Source organism: Cupressus sempervirens, chromosome 8 (assembly GCF_028749045.1).
Source record: "Cupressus sempervirens isolate cs-2001-9-10 chromosome 8, ASM2874904v1, whole genome shotgun sequence".
NCBI classification, from domain to species: Eukaryota; Viridiplantae; Streptophyta; class Pinopsida; order Cupressales; family Cupressaceae; genus Cupressus; species Cupressus sempervirens.
In genome coordinates this window covers 623,650,400-623,670,316 of record NC_143125.1, presented here as the reverse complement: position 1 = coordinate 623,670,316, position 19,917 = coordinate 623,650,400, and positions in this window count along the sequence as shown.

The window sequence follows — 19,917 nt, the reverse complement described above, 5'->3', positions numbered from 1 at the left end:
ATGTAGTGACAGATCGAAAAGTGAAGAAAGTGGAAATCTTTAAAATTGATAGTGACCATAGAATTCCCATGTAATATCATAAACATGCATGTTCACTATTCTGACAAGCAGTACTAATTGGTATGATTATGACTGACACATCATCTTTTCTCCATCACTAGAATACAATTCTCACTGGAGGTCGCTATATCACAACCAAGAAATTATTGTGCCATGCTGGTAGCGACATAGCGATCGGCTAGATAATACAAAGCACAACACTCTTTTGAAATGGTGGTGATTATGAAGATCCCAAGAAAGATATTTTGGAAAGTGTACTTTTTATTTCTGTGTCAGTTGTATTAACTATTGTTACCATGTTTAAGGTTTTCCCTAGCACTAGATTTTAATGAATCACCAGAAGTCACTATGTTGTGACCAAAAAGTTAATGTCTTTCACTAGTAATGACATAGCAACTCATTAGAATATCATAATGTAACAACTCTAGAAAGTGGGCTCCAAATGAATTCTACATCAGAAGTGATTCATCTTCCCAAGACATAGTGAAATCCAACTAAGAACATATGCACCGAAAACTCTGTATTTGCCAAAGGTTGCTATGTCGCAACTGGAAAAGCTTCGCACTTTGCTAGTAGCAATGTAGCAACTCACCTAAAAATAAGAAACATGGCAAAGCCCAAAAGACGTGATGTCACAATATGGATTTAAAATGTACTATATATGCTAGCGTGTCAAGACAGTTCAATGTCATCAAGAGTGCAGACCCACTTCCAAGTCAGATGGCAGATGAACAATGAGGATTGTTTGATCAAAGGTAGAACAATGATCGTTGCCAAGTCTTTATAATGAATTGCACCCTATTTACTCAATGCGACTTGGTGATTAAGGGACCCAACATAGTTTATATGGTTTAAGTGCAAGTTCCTCATCATTAGATCAAGTAAAATCTATGGTCATCGCATAGTCACTATGGAGAAGTGCTTGAATTTTAAAGGTAGTGACCCAGTGAGAAAAGCCATGGATAGTGGAACCACCATTTTGTATTAAGAAAATGAATTAATCTTCCTTTGCTCGATCAAAGTGAGATCAATGGTTGTCGCTATCTCGCATAGGTGATGTGCTCACTTTTTATGCATAGCAAGATAACAAAATGATGACATGTGTCCTCAAAGACTAATGGGTCTAGTTTGAAGTGCCAACTAAGAAGGAAAGGCACACATGGAGACTTTCCATTGGTTTGACTTCCAACATGTCAAGGAAAAGATGAGTCATCACTATTTTCGCTCCTGGATCGTAGGATTTTTTGAAGATCAACGACACAAATTTAAAAAAGGAAAGTAAGGTCACTCTGATTTTCACTTATAGTTCATTTATGAGGTATGAAGGCTTTGTGTGCAAGAAAAAATGGAGTACATTGAAAAAGATTGCACCATTTTTATCTTACATGAAAAAAATTTCAAGCTTTCTAAGTAGGCAAAGATTACTAAGAACATTGTGTGAAGCTTGATTGGAAAGTGCAACAATTTCTTCATTGTTTGTGAAAGATTGTGGAAACTACCAAAAAGAAAGAGAAAAAGATCAAGTAAGTCCCCATATACTATAATCTTTGTACCATTTCAATTTCTACAAATTATAGTCAAGATGCCTCCAAAGAAAGTGTTTTCTAGGAAAGTGAATTATATGGATAGAAGCACTCATGATGACTTGCTAGAGTTACTCCCAGAATCCAACATTGAGATTGTGCAAGTTAAGAAATTAACTTCCTTAAACCCTAGGCTAAAAATTGTAGATGGATAAGGGGAATTGGCCTAGGGATGCAATAACTTCTCAAACTAGTCTTGCTTTGTTTAAGAAATGGTTTTCAAAGAGGAATTTGTTTTCCCCGCATGCCAATGTTTGGAACTTTGATTTAGGAAAACTAGTAGTTCCAAGTGTCTTTATGGACTATGATTTGCTTGAAGCCATTGTAAAGAACTTATGGTGTGCCTCTAGTTATAATTAGTCTTGAGGAAATTAAAGAAGTATTTTTCCTAGAGCCATTGATAGATTATCATGTGGCAATTAATTTGCAAGAATTAGAAAATGAATACAGGGAGAAGAAGGACATGATTAGGGGAGGTACACTGAGGGCACATATTGGCACAATTGGAACTTTACCAATAATCACTGCAGCCGCTATGGAACCCTTTAAAAAGGATCTTTTCACTTCTCGGGTTGTAGAAATATACATGACTCTATGTCAAGTTTTTGGTGAGGATGACCAAAATGTCATGCCCATCAGTCTTATGTACATGATGGTTCAGATTGCTTCCTTTGGTGTAGATGTTATTTTTTATTTTGCCTCTTATTTGGCTAAAGAAATTCATATTGGCTTGGTTGGAATTGCAAAGGGAAAAGAAGAAAAAAAAATTGGTCATTACTCCTTTTTGATGCACATGTTTTTGTTTAAGGGAGTGACATATTTTGGTAAAGAAATGGAGTTGAACAGAGATCAAGATGGAGAAGCATTACCAGTCCAATTATGGAGTGTAGATATGACTTGGGATGTAGAAAATGCTAGCTTTTGTCAAGTTTGATAGGTATTTCACTTCCAAGTTGAGATGCCTCATATTGAGTGACAATCTTAGAATCCCTAAGGCACTAATGAGTCTCATTAAGCCTATGGACAATCTGAGTGGTTTGAAAGTTTCACACAATTGGGGAGATATCATCCCATACTCAGTTTTTATTATTATTAGAATTTATGGTTTTAAAGGAAGCCCTCATGTGTTGCCTTACCAAGTACCTTTAAAGGTAGGAATGGCTGAAGTTTTGTGGTAATTAGGAGGATTGGAAGAAATGTATCTGTTGAAAAGGAAACTAGGGTCAATTTTCCCTACTTATACTATGGCCCATCAATTTGTAATTACTAAGAGGGGTTGGCTCTTTTTAAATAAAATTTTGGACCAGTACAAAATGGTTGTTTCCCATCCCCATTTTTGTGATACTAAGGGGTTTATAATCTGACCTTAAGGCATAGAATTAAATTGGGAAAGGTAAAAAATGATTCATATTATCCAGAGGACATCATAAGAAATGAGTTCTCATTGCAAGAATAAGAAACCAAAAAGAAAAAATGGAGAGTTTACTCTAGGGTTTTGTAATTCATTCATTGTTTACTCCAACATTCACACTGGGGTGTAGATACATCTCATTTTTTTTTGGCCACTACTAAAAAGGAAGAAAAGGCCATGTTTGAATTAAAAAGTAAATATGAAACAATTTTGGAAGCATACAATAAAGAGGTCCAAAAGAGGATTAAACTGGAGAATAAGATAATAGGAAGGTCTACTAGGCCAAGAATAACATATCCTCACCCTCCAATGGAGCCTTTTAAATCCACTTCACTTATAGAAGTACCAAATACACCACAGAGGCCATAATACTACACTACTAAATATTTTGAAGAGGAAAAGAGTAAGTTGTGGGCACTACATGTAGAGCTAAATGTATAATATGAAGATAAATTGAGAAAGGCTCTAATGTATCTGGTATGTAAAATTGAATGACCATTGTTTTATGATCAGTTGTCAAAGGTAATAAGCATATGGGAAGAATTGAAAGCCCATGATGAGGCTCTAAAGCCTATTGTCAATAAGTGGGGAAAGAGAAAGAAAGAAATTACCTTTTTGTGTTACTCTATTATAAGGTCTATTAGAAATGCTTTAGAATAATTGAGAAGGGGATGAATTAGTTATTCAAGGTCCAAATATATTATTCAAACTTTTTCACTAAGTGTAGTGAGCTCATTCAACCATACATTCATCCAAGCTTTAATATTCCTATTCAACAAGTTACTATGGATCAACATGCAGGAAAAACACATTAAAGATCAACACATAACATAGTGATTTATGTGGAAACCTAATTTAGGAAAAACCACCAGTAACATACTACTCAATTCTCACTCTTCTAAAGTGATGCCCTATGAAAGGCCTGCCTTGTTAAAGGCTTATAACACACTATTAAATGTGACCTTGTTAGAGGATTTAACCACCCTGTTAGAAGTGGACCTAGTTAGAGGACTTTAGAACATTCACTTGGAATGCCACCCTATTAAAGGATTTACAAATGGATGTTAAGCCAACCTAAGTCCATAGGATTTTCATATCTAATGCAATTGCTAGAGAGTATTAGAAAATCTTTGACTTGATTACAACATACAACTTAACCTGTAGATCTTAGATCACTTCTCAGCTCATACCATTTCCTGGTTTTTAGTCTTTGCAACCCTTGACAGCTTGCCTTCCTTTCAAGCTTAGTCTCCTTGAGTCTCCATGATTAATGTACCAATGCAATCATCTCTTCTTGACCACTTTTTTGAAGTAGACCCGCTATGCTCTTCCTTCTCCTAGATGTCTTCTCCTTGACACCCTTCTAATCACTTCACAATTTGGCACTTCAACAAAAGTAGCAGCATTTTCTTCTTGGTTTGTAACTCCTTAAATAGAAGTCTAGAACTCCTTTCCTACTTGACTATTCCTCCCTTTGATTTCAATTCATATGGATTAGGTAGGATTCATTGTATCTAACCCATATTATGTTTCCTTTAGAAACTTCTCGAATAATCTTTTTGAATTCACCCAAAATGGTTTACATAAAATTTTTTGCCACCAACTCATCATCCTTATCTTTCAACTGGTTCACAAAATTCAAGGTAACCACTTTGTCAACTTAGATTTGGAAAATATTCATCATTTAAAATAATGCAGCAACTTGTCACTATTGAAATCATGATGCTTAGCACATATTGTGTTACTTGGCATCAACTATGTTTTTACTGATGCTCAGCACCTAAAGTTCACTTGGCACCAACTAAGATTTTCTTATGCTCAGCACCTGATACTTTGCTTGACACTTGAACTTCATTAAACACCTGAAGATCACTCGACACACACTAGATTTTCCTTTTTCTTGGCTCCAACTAAAAATTTTCTTGGCTTAAACTAGCTTGCTTGACACCCACTAATGAACTTAGTTTAAGCTTTGTAGTAAACTTTGTTACAACGCATTCCTCTACTATTTCTAAGTGTAACCAACCTCTGTATCTTGAAATATGTTATCAATACATCATCTCACCATTGTCTTAGTTGATCCTTGTACTTTATCCCAACATCATAACTCAACCTTTCCCTTAGTTGTTCTTGTTATATCTTGTTAATGAAATCCTTTTCATCAATCAACTAAGTGATAGTACTTGGATCTTATAAGCAATTATCATTCCTACAAATAGCAAGTTTGACATCAATGACAAAACAATGATTGAAAACATCCTTTTAATAACAATCTCCCTCTTTGATCTTCAATCTTCTTCTCACAATGATCTTTTCAATCATATTTCCAACAAGGTCTTTCCATGACCATATTGAAAATACATATGATATTGCTAATGATTTGTCAGATTTTGTTAATAGAAGGGTTGCATTGCAACTAAAGGTTTTTTCTTATTTGAGCAAGTATAAGAATTAAAAATTTGATTTATTTCCTCATGCCTTAGATAGAAAGAACAAACTAAAGAATAAGGATGAATGGGCCAAAGAATTAGATGAATTATTCTATTTGAGAATGAATAAGGTTATCAATGAAAATGTGCATGCCTAGTGGGCCACCACAGCAAAAGAATTGGTGAAAGTCTAGTTATAATTTGATTCTTTGAAACAAGATTTTGTTAATATTGATGATGAGGTTGAGTATGTACTTAGAAATCAAAATGATATTTTGAAATTCAATTGGCAAGATGATACACTGTTCAACACATGAATGGTAAATATTGCTTCTAGTGAGTAGTTTGAAGAGGTTGAAACAAATGATGGTGAGATGTAGGAGGATGATGTATAGATTATTGACACAATAGCACCAGATCCAAAAGATAAGGAAGATAAAACTCACCAATCAGTTATAGCTACGGGTTCAGAAGCCCAAGATGTGGATTTGATAGAAGAAAAAGAAAGAGTAAAAGTAGTTCTGTCAGTTCATGGTGAAGATACTAAAAATTCATGGATGACAAATGATTTGTGAGTATTAAAATAAGACTCATCATTGGCTAGTATAGTAGCTACATATGCTGAAGACTCAGAGTAAATAAAGACCAATCATGGGATTTGTATCATGCTAAAATGTAACAGAAAAGGGGGCCTACCAAAATAATGTAGTGATGTATAAGTTTTCTATTATATGCAATTTTGTCTTTTTGTGATAAGAAAAATGTAAATATATTTTGTAAAAGGACACCTATCTATTCTCTATGCCTGAAGCTTGTTGCATCTCACATTATATAAGTGAGATCCCATGGCTAGAGGGGGGTCCGATTTCTAATGCATTTTTAGTTCTATACTTAGGATGTTTTCGGTCCAATCTTAAAGAAAACTTTATGATGTATCTTCTCTAAAAAAATTTGGAGAATATATTACTATTAAATGATCTTTGTGTTTCTTTCCAGAGTCATTCTGAGTTTATTACAACTGTATATAATTTTCAAGGAAAATTAATACAAATTTGAGCTTTCCCCATATCAATTCTTGTTGAATTTTGTCTCCTTTGTTATTACCTGGCTATTTTGAGATTCTGTGAGTAAAACTTTTTTCAATTGAATGAAATTCATTTAGGTTGTATGTCAATTCATTACTGCTATTAATTCAATGAATTAAGTAAAGGCTTTGATGAATTTGATGGGATTGCTATAGTAATAGAAAGGATGTCTGTAAGGATAAAGTCCATTAAGAATTGCTGATAATATTTGTTGTAATGGAACAAATTAGATCTATAAATTGGAATAGACTCTGAATCCCAATGGAATAGGCATTGATCAAATTAATTCAATGTATAGATAGGTATATCATGAATAAGCATCAAATCTAAAATCACAATCAACTTTATTTTAATTTTCTTGAAGATTTTCAAAAGTGGTCAACACTTGTTTGCATGGAATGTTTTAGCCTTAGTTAGCCACTATTGTTGGGAATACTTGCAAATCTATAGAAGAATTGTAACCAAATATGCTATATGGGATGTAGTTTATCTAAAATGTCAAAGCCATGCATGTGTCTAAAAATAGAAGATGAGAATCATAATGAAACTAATATAATTCTCATACAGTAGCATTCAGTTTGAATCATCCACTGGGTATACCCACCCTAGTTTTGTAGAACCTAAAGAGTAGAAAAGTATCCTTGGTTTTGTTGAAGTTGGATCCAAATGGTTTACACATGTAATTGTTAATAGGAATTGGCTAATCCTTAGGTTGTGTGAGTAATATCAATTTGGTATTGAGCATTTTGTTGTTCAGTAGTTTTAAAACACTAACACATATCATAACTCAACCTTTACTCTAGGTGCTATTATTACATCATTTTGATCAAATCCTCTTCATCAATCAAAAAAGTGATAGTACTTAAATCATATAAGCAATTATCTTACTAGAAAATAGCAAGTTTGACATCAGTGATAAAATGATGATTCAATCACTTTTATCATTCTTGTATCAATCTATTTTCAACAATATCCCTCGTCGGCATTGATGGAAAACCAAACTGACTAGGTTTAAATAGTAAGTCCAACAAAATACCAAAAAGAAAATAAATCCTTGTATTTAAATCTCTCCCTCTTATAAGAAATTTTCATCTTCTGAATAGGTTACAAACTTTTGTTCTATTCTGATCAACAGATAATCAACTCATGTCCTTATGACTCCCTTTGAGTTGCTTCTTATATCTCCCTCTTACTATGTATATGTAATCAGTAGATACACTTTTTTTTTGTCTCCCTCATAGTGTGTTAGGATTTCTTCCTATTTGATAATAATCTCTTAGGTTTCTATCTCTCATGTTTATGTTCACTTTGCTTGTATATCTCCCTCTTTGACAACAATGTGAAAGACTAGTCATCTTAAATATGTAGATATGAAAAATTTTAGTTTCTCCCTTGATCACCTTGCTTGTGAATGATTTTTAAATCTAGCATTTGATTACTTTAGGCAGCTCCTAAAGTAAGATCCATTGCATCAATATATAATATATGTCAATCAACTTGTTTGATGCAAGATACACCTCATACTTCTTACATAGCCTTTAATAGGGGTATCACCCCTAGTTTACCTCTTAGATAATCATGAGCATACTTTGGTAATGCTTTTGTGAAGATATTAGAAATTTTCTCTTTTGTGTTAACATATTCCATCTTCACCTCTTTATCTTGAACTAATTCTCTTAAGTAATGATACATGATTGCAATGTGCATAGTCTTTGTATGTATCATAGAATTCATTTATATATTTATGGCACTTGTATTATCATAATAAAGTATCAAAAGTTTAGTGATTTTCTCCTTCATACCTTTGAGTAGTTGTTTGATCCATACAATATTTGTATAATTTACTACAACAACAATATATTCAGTTTCGGTAATAGATTGAGAAATATAATTTTGTTTTTTACTAGTCCATGTAACTAGCCTTTTGCCTAAGAAAAATGCTCCCCCACTGGTGCTCTTTCTGTCATCAATATTTCTTGCCCATTCAACATTAGTATAGGCTCTTAGTTCAAATTTCTCATTTTTCTTGTAGTATAGACCATACTCCTCTGTTCCTTTTAGATATCTATTTGTTCTCTTTACAACCATCAAACGATTCTGCTTGGGATTAGCAGAGATGCAACTATCCCTATAGATAATGCAATATTAGGTCTACTATGTACTGCATATTGCAATCTCCCAATCATAGACTTGTATAATGTTTGATTCACTTTAGTTGAATCATCATTCTTTGGCAATTTATGTCTTATCACTATAGGTGTACCTATTAGCTTTGAATCTTCCAATCCAAAACTTTTTAGTATCTACGTAACATACTTTGACTAAGTGATATATATACCATATTTCATCTAATGCACTTGCAAATCCACAAAGAACTCGATCTCTCCAAACATAGACATCTCAAATTCTTATTTCATTTCATTTACAAAAACATTACATAAAGTATCTTGACCTCCAAATATGATATCATCAACAAAAAAATTAGATAACAAAATACCTTTGCCTTTCTCTATCTTCAAGTATAGATTGTTGTTATCATCATTCCTTTCAAATCCAATCATTACAAGATAATTATGAAGTCTCTCATATCATGCTCTTGGTGCTTGCTTCAAACCATATAAATCTTTGTGTAATCTGCATACCATGTTCTTTTTGTTGGAATCAAAAAATCATTTAGGTTGTTCTATATAGACTTCTTCCTCTAATATACCATTTAAAAATCCAAATTTAACATCCATTTGACAAACTTTGAAACCTTTGTATGCAGAATAAGCAAACAGAGTTATTACTCCTAATGTAGCAATAGGGGCAAATGTTTCTCCATAGTCAATCCATTCTTCTTGTGCATATCCTTTACAAACTAATCTTGCCTTGTTCCTTGTGACTTCACCATTTTCATCTAGCTTGTTTCTATATACCCACTTGGTGCCAATCACATTTTTGACTTCTAGTCTAGGAACAAAAGTCCATGTCTTATTTTTCTCAATTTGTTCAATCTCTTCTTCCATGGCTTTAATCTAGTCCACATATTCTAAAGCACCTTTCACTATTTTGGGTTCTCTCATGCTCATCAAACATGTATCATTTCTCAACTTTTTCCTTGTCATTGGTCTAGCATCTTTATCTCCAATGATTTGTGTAGTAAGGTGATGTCTTTTGACATACTTAGATAATATTGGTTCAACTATGGTTTCCTCATTTGGTCTCTCAACTTCTAAATCATTATACACATCTCTGTTAGGTATTTCAGCATCTCTTTCATGTACAAAAATCTTAGAATCAAAATATGCCTCAACTTCTTTCTGTAACTCGGCACGTGAATGTAGCTTGATTCCTAAATGCAACTCAACATTCATAGTATGTTACTCGACAGTCACTAAAACTTGTTGTTGATAAGCAATTTGATTTACAACATCTTCTTCAATAGGCATACCTTCATAAAAGTATACAAATGATTTTTATCTTTTTGGATCCTTCATAGGTTCAGCTTCATATACTTCTATATATTCATCAAATTTCACATTTTTCATTTTCCACAACTTTGTTAGTGTTAGCATTTAAACACTTATAAGCTTTACTTTTTGTGGAATAATTGAGAAATATACCTTCTTCACTTTTTGCATCTAGTTTACCATTCCTAAAATCTTTGAGAATGTAACACTTGCTTCCAAATACCTTAAAATATTTTACATTGGATGAGTATCCATACTATAGTTCAAAAGGAGTTGAATGAGTAACTTTCTTGACTTGTACACAATTCAAGGTATAAACAGTTGTACTTATAGCTTCTCTCCAGTATTTCAAAGAAACATTCTTCTCCACCATGATTGTCCTAGAACAGTCCATTATAGACCCATTCCTCCTTTCATCAATTCCACTTTGTGGAGGGGTTCTAGGAGCAGATGTCTATCTTTTGATTCCACTATCATTACAAAACATCTCAAACTCATTTGGTGTAAATTCTCCTCCTCAGTTAAATCTCAACATTTCATACTTTTACTTGTTTCCTTTTCAATTCTTGCTAAGAACCACTTAAACATTTGGAAAGTGTCAGATTTCTATTTTAGAAACATAACCATCATCATTCTATAATAATCATCAACAAGCAATATAATGTACTTATCTTGTTTGTAGCTTTGCATTTCAATTGGTCCACACAAGTTAGTATGAACAATCTATAGTATTCTTTTAAAGGTATGAGTTTTACTTTTAAAACTTGACCTAGTAATATTTTCTAACTAACATTATTCGCACATTATATTATCAAGTTTCTTCAACTTAGAAAAACCTCTAAATTTTCTCATGTTATTGATACTAACCAGATTATCAAAATTAACATGACATAACCTCTTGTGCCATAGCCATACATCATCAAATTATACAACTAAATAAGTAGCATCCTCTATATCAAGGTAGAATAGGATACTTCTAGTTTGATCATCCTTTCCAATCAGTTTTCCATCAGTGTCATATATCTTACCAATCTTGATTTCAAACTCAACCTTACATCTTGAGTTATTTAGTTGTGATACACTCAACAAATTATATTTAAGTCCTTCAACATAGCAAGCATTGTCACATAAAATCTTCTTCATGATCTTGATAGATCATTTTCCTTTTATCAAACATGGTGCATCATTTCCAAATATTACACTATTTCCATCATAACAAATCAATGTAATGAACTTACTTTCATCTCTAGTCATGTGCTTTGAGTACTCACTATCAATGAATTATCTATCATTCTTGTTCATACAAGACACAAGTTTAGTTTCCTCATCTTCATCAAATTTTTCCTTCATTGCAACATACACCACTTCATCATGATGATCTTAAGATCCATCTTTTGTTTCCTCTTTAGCAATGTAGCAAGACTTCTTGCCTTTGTCTTTTTAATCTTTGTTGTCTTCATCTCTTCTACATTTTTTCTTTTCACCACCTTTGTAATTCTTTTTCTCTAAACATATAGTAGCAATATGACCAACCTCATTGCAATTGAAACAAATAATAGGTAGTTTACGTTTAAACTTGCCTTTACCTCTGTGAAATCTCCTTACTAATAGTGCTTCAAGTTGATCTACATCCTCCTCATCTGTCTCACTATCACTAGACATATATTTTTTTTCTTTTTCTTCTTCTTCATATTAGGTTCCTTTAATGAAAACTTAGCTTTGAAAGCAGATTCCATATTTTTAGGTTTAAAATTATCAAAATTAGATAGCTCAAAAGTGGTGAGCCTACCTATGAGACCTTCAAGAATTAAAGTATTCCCTAGTACACATCTTAGTTCTTATATTGTAGAAACTCTAATAGAATATATAGGTAGTAGTATTCTCAAAACTTTTCTTAGTACTATATCATCATCTATTGTACCAGTAGCTCCTCTTATTGCATTAACAACATCTTTTATCTTATAGAAATATTGAGCAACATTCTCACCTTCTTGTATTCTCATATAATCGAACTTACCTCTGAGACTTTCAACTTTGGCTCTAAGAACACTCTTATTGCCTCCATAGATAGTGTGTAGAGCATCACACATTTTATTTGCACTATCAAGACTTTTGATATCGTCCAACTCAACATAGCTTAAAGGGAAGAGGAAATCTCCAACATTGCCTGCTTGCATTCTTTCTTCTTTTTTAGATCTGTAGTAGTTAGGGCTCTAGGAGGATCAATATGCTCAATAGTAATGGTAGATTGTGGATGATCTCCAAGTCCTCCAAGTTGTAGCTTCATTAGACTTTTCCATCCAGGAAAGCTATCTTTATTAAGCTTGTGTACTTCTTTTTTTGACATCTTGATGTTTGTGCTTTTAGTAACTTTAAACTATTCCTTTTAAGTAGATGGATCAAATACCAACTATTGGAATTCTTTACAATAACTAAGAGAAAGGGTTTATTAGTTATCCAAGGTCCAAATGTATAAATAAAAATTTTCACAACTTAGTGAACCCATAAAACATTTATCATTATGCATGCATCCATTAGATTATGCAATCACTCAAACTTGTAGGTTTCTATTCAAATCAATTTGCAAAAATGTAAACATGAAAAATAAAAAATTTAATAACACATTTGATACAATGATTTAATATGGAAATCTAATTTGTGAAAAACCACCAGTAACATGCTACTCATTCTCACTCTTCTGAAGTGATACCCTATGAAAGGCCAACCCTATCACATTTGACACAATGATTTAATATGGAAACTTAAGTTATGAAAAACCACCAGTAGCATGCTACTCATTCTCACTCTTCTGAAGTGGTGCCCTATGAAAGGCCAACCCTATCAAAGGTTATCATACACACTATTAAATATGATGCAATTAAAAGATTTCAATCACCCTATTAGGAGTAAGCCTTGTTAGAGGACTTTAGATCATTCACTTGGAATGTCACCTAGTTAAAAGATTTACAAATGACTGTTAAGTCAACCTTAATCCAAAGGATTTACCTTAGACTAATACAACTATTATAGAGTATCAGTAAGGCTTAATCTAATAACAAGTTACAACTTCATTTGCAAATTACAGATCTCTATTTTAGTCCTCTGTTCTACTTGGCTTTTACACACTCCAACTCTAATAGCTTGTTCACCCTTCAAGCATCCATACCCTTAAGCCTTCCTACTTTTGTTGCCAATACAGACTCTTATATTAGGTCACTAAATGAAGAAATACCCTACACTCCTTTTCTTCCTTAGGTTCTCACCCATAACCAACCTTTCTTCTGACCAATCATCTCTATGAATAGAGAATTAAGATATTTTATCATTCATCTTGCATCATCCAATTTGGGGTTAGGACAGATTAGGTAGGATTTAATGAATCTACCCCTTATTTCATTTCATTCCCTTCTAGAAACTTCTCCTTTAATCCTCTTTGAATTCAACTAAAATTATTTACCATGAATTCTATACCACTAGCTCATCAATCTTATCTTCCATGTAGTGCCTGCCCCTAGTTCCCATTTCTGTTATCATTGTCAAATTCTTTTAGGTTGATTTTATGCATTGATTAGTTTAGAGATATTGGATTTACAATATTATGATATTATTTCATGTCTTGAATTACAAATGTATCGGTTATTATTGCTTAGTTGATTTCATTCATGTGTTGTTAATGATATTTTGATGATCCTAGTTAGTAAATGTGGTTTCTTTCATAAAAATGTTAACAGGATGTCTTTAATGATGATTATGTTGTATTGATAGAGATACATTATTATATGTACGCATTTGATGTTAGACTTGTGATTTTTATGATACTTACCCCATACTTGCATGTGTATGGTGCGCGTGTTTATTTTATCTTTCTGTCTAAAGTATTTGATGTGGTTAAGGGAGGGAGTCGTAGTCACCTGCTAGTCGGGATCTACACGATGAACCACTCCCCGCCATTGTCTGTTTAGTTTAGATATATTATATACATGTACATGCTCGTCTTTTATGCAGGATGTAGGTACCAGACATTGACTTCCCTGAATTTCCAGGATGAGCGTGCCCTATTACAAATACTCAAATGGTGAGAATGGGAAGATAATGATCAGGTCCAATCCTAGCCATAAGCCTATAATACTTGTCCTGCAAGGAGGACTCGTAACAAACTGTCTACCCTTTTTAAACCCGTGAGTATTTTATGCGTATGTTGTTTTGTGAATCTTTGATGAATTTCTATTAATTAAGTCTAATTAATAGATTAAATTAATAATTTAATTTAATGGAGAATTATTATGACTTTTTGAATATTTAATTATATTTAATTAATTGAGAAATTAATTAAATATAAAGAATTAAATTGAAGATAAAAGTTTTAAGAATAAATTTAGAACGTGATAATATTTATTTAATTTAATAATAATATATTTAGAGTTCATTTTTAAATAAATGCTAAATATTATTGTTATTTAAGTTAATAAATATTATCAAATTAAATGTTCAAAAATATATTAAAAGAAAAAAGATATTAATTTATGGAAAAGATTATAGTTCGCATGAATGAGTTTTAAATATAAGAGATTAATTTAAAAGATAGAAAAACATGTGAACTTAATAAAGATATTCTAAGAAAATGTGCATGAGATTTTAAAAGGTTATTAAATTTATTAAAGTAAAGTAAAGTGGAAAGTTAAATAAAGTAATTTAACAATTCACTTAAAGTGCATGAAGGAAAAATAAAATAATATTTTAATTAAAAGCGAATTAATTGTGCATGAAGAATTAATTAAATAAAGTAATTATTATTTTAGAGTTGTGGGGACAGAAGCCCTAAAAGGTAATTAGATTCTATATTAGAGGGTTTTGGGTCATTATTGCACACACAGGTTTTCAGGGAACACACTTTTGGAAAGGGGAGCAAAGAAATCTTTGGAAGCTTGGAAGGGTTCGGATTAGCAAGGGTTTCACCAGATTGTTAGAATCAGATCAAGGTAGGGTTTGTGAACCATTCTAGAAACACTTTCGGATCTTTGTCCTCTTCGTGCTTGTTGGAAATTGCTTTCTCAAATTTTATTGAATGAATCTTGCTACCTTTCTTCTGAATCTTTTGCGATTTGATTTCTTCTGGGAATCAGGATTAAAAAAAACTATTTAGAAAACCTTGTTTTACTTCTGAAAGAAATTTAGTATTAAATTGAAATTTGGGTTTTGAATTAAAATGGAATTAAGAAATTTAAATTTGGAAGGGGTTTGTTTTTGGAAATGAAAATCTTAGGATTGAAAATTCGAAGGGTTCAATTTATTTTTCCTATCAGTTTAATATCGTAAATGTTATTAAAATATGTATATATTAAAATAATATTGTTATGAAGTTCGTTGAGAAAAATATTATAAAATAAAGAATATAGAATTATAATACAATTCTTAAAATTTTCATATATAATAATTTATCTAAATTTATTAGAAGGGTTGTTCTTCTAATAAACAAAATTATTGAAATTTGACTTAGTTAAAAAAAATAAAATAAATAAATAATAATAATAATAATAATAATAATAATAATAATAATAATTTAAAAATAATAATAATAATAATAATAATAATAATAATAATAATAAAATAAAATAAAATAAAATAAAATTTTAAAAAATAAAAAATAAAAATTAAAAAAAAATTAATTTTAAAAAAAAAATTTAAAAAAAAAAAAAAAAAGAAATTTTTTATAACCCCTGTCAGCGCCGTACGCTGCTGACGCAGGCTACGACAGCAGTGGTATGGTTAATAATATTTACTATTTAACCATTTGAATTATTAATGGAATTGGGAAATATTTCTATTTAGTAATCGAATAATTTAATAAATGATTAATATTACTTCTAAGTCTTGATATGTTATTATATGAACAAGAATGAGTTTAATTGCAAGGGTTAATTATGAAGGTTAACTGAAAAACTTACTTACTTGAAAACATGTATTAAACTGGAAATTTAAAACCTTAATTGAAACAAATACACGGGTATATTGTATGAGTAATACTGAGAATCGTATACACTTGAACATACATTGAAACACAAATTGAAACTTATATTGAAAACGAAAATTGAAACCTTACATTAATTCAACAATATATTATCAATCAAATCCAACTGTGAGACTGATGTTTTCTATGTACTGTCTATATTTCTTTTTGGATTTTGGTGTTGTTTAGATGTCGACTAGTCTAGGATGTACACCAGAGGTTTTGTGAGATTTCTTGGATACTATTATGTGGCTAGATGTTATGATGATTCTTGTGATTCAAATTGGAGTTTATACTTATGAGATTTGTTTTGTGAGCATTTATGTGTATTTGGATTTAGTTTGATCCATCTTGTTATCAGGTTGCCTATTAAGGAACCAAGTTTGATCTTTATGGGTGTTGTGGTATGGGACACAACTGTGTTTTTATGTGCTTAGGAGAGCTTTTCTAGGTACATGACTTGGGAGTGGCTTGCATAGGGGTCCGGGACCCAAAGTGGTCAGTACTAGGGTAACCTAATGCAAGTTATGTAATAAGTGATAACCTAGTAATTAAAACTTTTGGGGGGATAACACACTAAAAAGATAAGTTAGAGATATTTGATCTACCCATGCCTTTAGTGCTTTTATAGACTAAGGATGGGAATGAGATGAGTGCCTTGTCTTCTTGAGAGGGCTTTCTAGTTTTCCATATGTGTGATATTGAGGGTCCGGGGTTCAAAGTAACCAGTCTTGGGTAACTCAATGCTTGAGGGTCCAGGGTCTATTAAGAGATTAGTCCAGGGTAACTCAAGCAGCCATGTGATGACACTCCCTAGTATGTAGCCTGAGTCTCCTCTGTAGATTTTGTGTATCTCTGGTGGTGTACTTATTGTTGGTGGTGTATCTATTGTCGGATGTGTTTATTATGGTTATTTACTTTCATTGATGATGATTGGTGATTCATGGATGTTGTACTTTTGACATGTGGTTTTTGACTTGAGATGATTATCTTTCGTTGACTTTATCTTAGGATCTTGGTATTTGGTTTATACTTGATTTGTGTATGATGTTTGGTTATGTGGTGTTGGTATTGGATTGAGTGTTTTTTCTTTGGATTATTTTATCTTCTTGAGTAGCATGTGTTACCTTTGAGGTAGTTTTGGCTATTAGGGGTACCTTGCCTAGGAATGTTTTATGTTTGATAGCCGTATGTGGATCGTTCATTATCTTTCCTGCACGGTGGGAGTGGAAGCCTGACTAGGTAACCACGCGGTCGGGAGGTAGTGCCTTCTTACCATTTGGGTTCCCCTTCACATTGACAGCTGTTGGATGTTCATTGTAGAAGATGTAACTTTATCATTCTTATTTCTTATCTCAGAGACTTCTTTTCAGTTGATGTATATATGTTATCATGTATTATGATGCATTGTATCTATTCTCACATACCCTACGACATGTGCAGTGGATGTTATTTAGTGGATGTACTATCATTGTATTAGATATACTTATGCTTTGCTTATGCGATTATGTATCTGTTATTTCTTTATGATCATGAGACATTGTACTTGAAAACTTAAAATAATTAATTTAAAATTATTAAATGTGACTCAACGTAAAGGAACCTTTGAGAAATTGAAACTATATCTGTAATTGCAAATGTGTATTTGTTGTGTATGTTCTTATTGCTTCCGCATTAATGTTATCTTGATGTTGTTTAAACTTTAAAAAATAAAAAATAGTTCAGTAAACATTGTAACATGTTAGGTTTATTTCTCTTGGGTTCCCGAGCGGGGCGTTACATTCCACACAGTTCACATAATCTAATAAATCAAGCTTGTCAGCTCAAATTCATCAAATTCTTGATCTTTCTCATAATATTGGCTCTTGATATTAACTAGCTTCTAATGCTTAGCACATATTGTGTTGCTCAACATCTTCTTTAAAATCAGTCAGCATGAACTAAATTTTAGTGGAGCTCAACATCAACTTAAATTTACTTAGCATCAACTGTTTAACTCGTACATACACTAAATTTGACTTTTCTCAGTTCCAACTAATTTTCTGCTCGGCTTGCACTAACTTTTCTTGGCACCTACTATCCACTCAATCAAGCTTGGCAGAAAAACTCCATTTAGCTTGTTCTTGTAAACTTAATTAGTGTAACCAACCTTTGCACAACCTTAAGTAGATTATCAATGCACTATAATATCACTATCTCAATTGATTCTTGTACTCCTTTTCATATCATAACTCAACCTTTACTCTAGGCATTATTGTTACATCATTTTGATCAAATCCTCTTCATCAATCAAACAAGTGATATTACTTAAATCATATAAGTAATTATCTTACCAAAAAATAGCAAGTTTGACATCAGTGACAAAACAATGATTGAAACACATTTGTCATACTTGTATCAGTTTTTTTTGAACAATTAGAACTTAGATTTTAATAGCTTCTCAATCCAATTTTAACTCATCCTTTCCATAACTTTCCAATTAAGTTTTGAAGCTTCTGTCTTTTACTTAGTGGTTTAGTTTCTAGATTTATAAATAGAAGAGAATGGTTTTGGCTTGTAGAGAAATTGTGAGCAATAAGTTGAGATCTTGGAATAGAGCATGTGATAAAGGTCAATAGCAGTTGTATTTGTAGTAGTAAATAGTTTGTATTTTGTTCTCTATTACATCAAAGAATTTCAACATTATGTTTATTTTTATATTGCTCTATAGAGCATATTTTTCCAAGAAAAGAGACTTTTTTTATAGTACTATAATGTTGCATTTTTGTTTTGTAATCATAGTAAATCTTTAAGTTGTAGAAGTTCATTTAAAAATTTCAGATTAATTAGTTTATTTTATTTTTAAATAGAAAGAAAGAATAAAACTTGCATACTCTAGCAGTATTTTATTATCTCTATTTGGTTTGATTTCTGTTCTAGCACATATTTAAATGACAGTGAACTACAATCTTTATTTGTCCATACTCTACTCTATTTTGGAAAAATATATATTTTGGTTTTAGAGTGTAACCTTTGTGTATTAGACTATGTTATTCCTTCCAAAGTCAAATTTTTATATTTTTATAAATATTCAACTATGTAGTTTTTTGAGTCAAACTCATTGATCCATGTTTTGTGAGTAGGCAATCGTAAGAACCCTTCTCTCGTGTCAAAGAATGGAACACTTAGTAGCCATTGTATCTAGGTGGTACTCATAGAAGTCAAGCACTGGTAATTCTTGAGAGGTCACCCATCTTATTAATATTTCATCTCAAGTGCCCTTAACTATAGATTTTCCTCCATGATTAATCCCACTTTTCTTGCAACCCCATTTGCAAACATTTTAACAATTGCTATATGAATCCTATTGAGTAAAATATATACATACATATATATATATATATATATATATATATATATATATATATATATATATACATATATATATATATATATATACATATATATATATATATATACATATATATGTATATATGTGTATATATGTATATATGTATATGTATATATATACATATACATATACATATACATATATACATATATATATGTACATATATATATGTATATATATACATATATATATATGTACATATATATATATGTACATATATATGTATATATGTATATGTATATGTATATGTATATATATACATATACATATATACATATACATATACATATATACGTATATATGTACATATATATATATGTATATATATGTATATGTATATATATATATATATGTATATGTATATATATATGTATATATATATATATATGTATATGTGTATATATATATATATGTATATGTGTATATATATATATATATATATATACTTACATAGTCCATTGTTGAATGTTAATAAAATTTAAGTTTAATAAAATAAATC